Here is a 6,323-nt window from a genome sequence, read left to right as displayed (position 1 = left end):
TTTTGAGAGCAAAGGGAGGCCTTACACACTAGTAATATAGTAGTTTATTATAGTGTAATTAAGTGCTCAGTGAGTGTATACTGGCACTGTTTATTTGAACATATTTGAACTTTATCAAATCAGTTTAACTCAATGGCAAAACAGTTAACACTTCATCTGTAGTGGAATGCAAAATTATCCATAAAAAATAAGACTCACTGGACGTGGGATCAGACAGACAGCTGAAGCGCTGTCGTAATGCTAATGAAGCAATGATATGACGTCGATCTTTGTCATTCTATAAACAGAATGTAAAAAAAATGCCATCAGTTAAGTAATTCAATTACTTATATTTATTATTTTGTTAAAGTTTCTAATTATCTAATGTTATGCAAGTTGTACAATGGATATAATATGTCTACACACCCCTGTTAAAATGGCAGGTGTTTGTGATATAAAAAAATAAACAATGTTAAATCATGTCAGAACCTTTTTCACCTTTATTGTGAAATAGTAACATTAAAGTTAAAAATGTCCAGAAACCCTCTGGCTTGAGACAATAAATACCTGTGAATGAAAATCTCCCAGGGAGTGCCATCCAGCAGCGATATTTCAAAGGACCATATTCGAGCTGGTGAATGTGGTGTTACTAGAAGAAGACGTAGACAGACTTTGTAAACTGTTGGTAGAACTTGTGAGAGCAGAGCGATCGGGGAAAAGTGTACAGACGTGACCTCGGCCACGTGCACCATGGCATGCAGCCCCAATGGTGCGGGAGGAGTGAGTGCAAACCACAGAGGGAAGCGTGTTGTCACCTCTGAGGCAAACACATCCACTTCCACTTGGCTGAACCACTGCCATATGGACTCACTTGTGGTTGGGGCCTCCAAGCCCTGGGCCTCTGCCTCAACAGGATCTGCCCCCACATTCCAGTTGCCTGGAATGTACGTTGCACTCACTGACAAAACTTCCCCACTGCCAGAGAAGAACTAGTTGAGCCTGCCTGTACAGGGGGTGCGAACATAATCCTCCCTGGTGGTTGATATGAGGCTACCGCTGGTGACCTCTCAACTGAGAGGAATTCAGTGCTAGGAGTATGGCACACACATCTATGCAATTTATATGCCACGCTACATGAGGAACCATGAGGGAGGCGTCTGACTGACATCTTGCGATAAGAGACACCCCTAGAGTGTGACCCAAGGCTATAAACCAGGCACACCTCCAAGTTCTCAGAGCACGTAGGCATTGCTGTGTGACATCGATTACTCTCAGGGATTTCGTCTTCAGATGAAACCCCCGACTTTCCGCCACCACCGAATGGTCTCATGTGCAATGGGTCCAATGTTATAACATTGGCTGCTATTGCCATAAGCCCCAACATTCTCCATAGAGACTCAAGGGGATGCCCAGACCTAACCTTATCTTGCTCAAAGCTGATCGGATTGCACTATGCATGTTGGGGATAGACACGCCCTCATCGTATTCGAATTCCATATAACCCCTAGAAAAGTCGCTCTCTGACCTGAGCCCCAAGCTCCTCACGTTGGTGAGAACATCATCTCGATGTTGACTCGCCAACTTCCAGGACCACGCTAGAATTGTCCAGTCTTGCAGGTGGGTATATTACACAGATGTCCTGGAAAGATGTCCAAAGAAGCCAGCATGGCATCCATGTACTTTGTGATGGTGTGAGGGGATAAACTTAGACCAAAAGGAAGAACCGATATTGATACGTGTTGCCTCCAGACACGAACCTCAGGAACATCCTGTAACTGGGCACTGAAATATGCTTTTGTTAGATCCATTGTAACAAACCAATCCTCAAACTGAACTTGTGGAATGATACATTTGAGTGTCAACATCCTGAACCTGTATGCCCAAAGGGTATGGTTCAGATGAAGCAGATCTAAAACTGGCCACATACCTCACCTTTTTTTTTTCTGTGGATCAGGTAATAATGTCTGTAAACTCTCCCTCCCTCAGAGAAGAGGTACATGTTCTATGGCCCCTTTGTCCAAGAGAGATCTACTATCTGGGCTAACATCAAGCTCTGCATTGTGCTGACTACTGTGAGGAGCATGCCTCTGAAACGGGGGTCGAGATATGAACTGGAACCGGTACCCTTTTCTATGGAGTACAGAACCCATGGAGACATATTTGGCAGTAGTTTCCATCCTGCCAGATGGTCTTTAGTGATGGTAACTTTCCACATTTTGAAAGCATCAGATTTTCATTGCCTTGTGACAGCTTTTTCTGACCAGAGATACTGAAAATTTGGGATGACATTGGCTAGGGGGGGCTCTACAGTATTATTGGGGGCTAACTGCCCTAACAACCTCTCGCACATGGATATCTGCCTCCCTGGCTCCTCAGGACTGCTTCTTTTTATCTTTTTGGCACTGAATATCAATTTAAATCAGGAGTACTAGCAGGCTGCAATTGTAGCCGCCCGGTCCGCCTGGCTTTCTGCGGGGGGAGGCAGGCCATCACTCATCTTCGGTGCCTCACAATTCAGCAGGTCTGCCTGGTAGACCTGCCACATTGCCATTGTAACACTTCCTGAACTCTCTGACCCATACTTTTCTTTTTTTCCAAAGAGACAGAAAAGTAATGGCATTTTCTTTTAAATAGAGAAGAAGGGAAGAGTTTTTAGGAGCATTCACACAAACAGTCTGACATGTCTTTCACTGAAGATAATAAGGCGGCTAATGTGGTTTACAGGCACAATTTTATAGTCCTGCTACATGCGAAATGCCATGTCACCTTACCACGGCAGGCCTATAAATCGGCGTGATTTTACAGAGACTTCAGATACCGGTCACGTGCGAGGGCACTTCCCACAACGTGAAGCTCACGCAACATTTCGTTCCCTTTGAAAGGGAGCTTCCAATAACCAGCTTGAATAAGCATGCAAAGCCTTTTATAATTGGGAATGTGGCAGTGTTCAAAATCAACCATTCACATTTAAACTCATGTTAAATACTGATTAGTAACCTCTCTCTGAATCATAGCTTCCTGTTTAAGTCTTTGTTTGTATTTAGGCATGAGGAAGATGATGGCGTGGTCAGCTTTTTCAAATGGTGGATGAGCCTGTGCCTTAAATGGGGTGTAGCAATGGTCCAGTGTTCTCTTGCCCCTGATGGGCAAGAGAACAGATTGGCAGTGTTCTCTTGCCCCTGATGTGCTGGTGGAGGTTTGACACTGCACGTTTGAGGCTGGATCTGTTAAAGTCCCCCGCTACAATGAGCACAGCGTCCTGTTGATTTGTCTGCTAAATGGTGAGAGCATCATGAAGCTCACATAAAGCAGTGTCTGTGTCTGCCTGAAATGGGATATAAATGGTGCTGACTATGACCGAGGTAAATTCCTGTGGAAGGTAGAAAAGGCGACATTTGATGGTCAAGAGCACAAGGTTGGGTGTACAGAGAGCATGTTAGAGGAACAATGCCCTAGGCAAGGTTCATCCTCAAAGTTCATCCTTTTGTCGTTTTATTTTGCATCTCAACTAACAATCTTGACTACTACTGCCAGAAATATGTCAGCAGCATTAGCATAAAAATTATGCTATGATCATTATTGTTCATAATACCATAAAAAAACTAAAAATCATAGTCACACACTCCATAGTCACACAGACACACCAACAGTGATGACTGATAAGTATGATGTATTTTTTAATTTTTATTAAAAAAGAAATAATAATTAAAAAAACCCACCAGTGATGAGTGTCGTGTTGCACTTAATACAGCCTTGCACACACCACCACATTTTTACATCAGCAGTAGGGGACACCAACAAACCAATTTGACCAAACAAATTTTTCTGAGGTATTAATAGACATGAGGAATATTAAATGTGGCTCATTACTGTTAATCGGATTTGGTGGGGCGGCGGTAGGGCAGCGCCCCAAATATTGTGATGCCCTAGGCTTATGACGCCTAATGGATTGATCGGTCCTGCCTGCCATCAATTAAAGTGACTGATTACCCTCAAATAAAGTACAGCTGCTCCTAAAGGAGTTTCCTGACATCATCATCATAGTATCTAACTGGAAAAGCTATGGGCTGCAAAGACCTTACAAAGCATGTACAGGCTCTCATTGTTAAAAAATATAAATCAGGGTTACAATTTTTTTTTCCAAGGCATTGGATATACCACGGAACACAAAAGACAACAATCAACAAGTGGAGAAAATATGGCACGACAGTGATACCTACTGAAGAACAGGACTTCCTTTTAAAATTGATGAAAAAGATCACGAGAAACTGTTCAGGGAGGCTGCAAAGAGGTCTACAGCAACATTAAAAGAATTGCAGCAATTTCTGGCAAGTACTGGTTGCTCCCTATATGTGACAACAATCGCCATGAATTTTTCATATCTCTCGGTTGTGGGGTAGGGTGGCAAGATGGAAGCCTTTACACAAAAAATTTATTAAAAATACATCCAATCTCCCAAACAATTTGGAATAATGTGTTATGGTCTGATGAGACCAAAGTAGAATTTTTTGCCATAATACCAAACAGATACACATCACCAAAAGAACACAATCTCCACAGGGAGATTATTTTCTTCAGCTTGAACTGGGGCTTTAACCAAGGAAAGTAACAGAGTGAGGGGCTCTCTGAGGAGCTGGACTGATGGGATAAGAATATGCACATGCAGAAGTCAGTTCAGAATTGACTTGTGTATTGACAGAAGATATACAAAAGAACATTACTTTTTACAGAAAAAAGGTAAAAGGTATCAACTTTCATAGGGTACATCTTTCTCTTGTTAACCCTCCAGGGTATCTGGGTAGCTTGTGTGCATTTAGTTACATACAAGTAGATAGGAGTCGGTGTGCCACAAGATGCATGAGTTTGTGTGGATGCGTCGGGCTTCTTCTCAGGAGGCCCATCTTTGGAAGGTCCAGGGTTCCTCTTGGGAGGACCAGGATTGTTGGTATTTGACCTTAACGACTAACCACAGAAAAACAACAACAACAACAACAAAAAAAACACATAAGACATAAAACTTAAGGGCACAAGTCTGAACCAGAAAAAACAAGGTGCAAAAGAGGGTGTACACGATAGATAAAACTTAGTGTTTACTCACCCATAACAGAATGTAAAGCTGTCACTCATCCGTGGTGGAAAGTAGATCAAAAGTAGATAAGGAGGTAAATTCTAAGAAAATATAGACCCTTCATTGTAAATAATACAAAATAATGATGCAAATAGTGGCATAAGAAACAAACAGAGACAAAAGATAATGGAAAAATTTAGGGCAGCATTAAACTAATGAGGATACCTTTGGAGACCTGTGATTGGAGGTGCAAAAAGTGAAATGCATGATTGCTAAATGTTGGATAAGAGGAACATGCATGAAATGTATATGTATATGTTTAAATTAGGGGATTTTATTCCAGACTGCACCTGAAACAGCATGGAATTAACTATGCAGATTTTGGGGCAGTTAGAACTTAGGAATTGAAATCATCTATATTGGTTGACAGAGTTAAAGTATGGTTTTCTACAACAAAATGAGTCTGTCTCATTTTTCCCTTCCCTTACAAGCAGTAGGAAATAATGAAACAAATGAGCACAACCCAGATAACATTACATAGACAACGGTAGCAGCCTCCTATCCTGGAGAACACCACATACAAATATAATATTTGTATAGATAAAAGACCATATGAGGCTGCTTCAGTTCAAAAAAGTGTCAATTAAAATGAAATATGCAATTACCCATTATATTATTTGGTATAACTAATACATTTTAAACACTGCAATCATTTTGGCTATTTACCACTCACATATGTGAATAAACACTCTAGTGCCACTATGGAAATTAGTTAAATGATTTAAACTTCCTGCTCATCCTCACACTGGCACATGTACACCCTGTCACACAGCATTCGATGAACACCTTTCTCTTGGTGTTCAGTAAAAGACCAAATACAAAACTTTCCTTCAACATCTTGAAAACATGAAGTTACTAGATCATCATTATTTCACTCATTTTAGGGAATATACTTTTTCATGGGCATAAACAATAAGATCAATAAAAGTGAATAAAGCTCACTCTGATGCATCACACCCACTCTGAAATACACACAGAGGGCCTATGGAGCACGTTTTTCTCCCCTCTTTATCTAACAAGAAAAACACACTTAAACAATCCAAATTCTGCACAAAATGATTCCAATATTACTTTAATACCGATACGACATCAACACTTAGGATCTTTGAGAAATAATGATAAAATTTACTTTCAAATGTCTCAACAGAAATCGGCCTCGGACAGGAACTTGGCTTGAGTGGTCGCCTCTTCAACCTCGTACATGAACTTAGCATGG

This window comes from Ictalurus furcatus, chromosome 9 (assembly GCF_023375685.1).
Source record: "Ictalurus furcatus strain D&B chromosome 9, Billie_1.0, whole genome shotgun sequence".
NCBI lineage: Eukaryota > Metazoa > Chordata > Actinopteri > Siluriformes > Ictaluridae > Ictalurus > Ictalurus furcatus.
Note: the sequence above shows the minus strand (reverse complement) of the source record.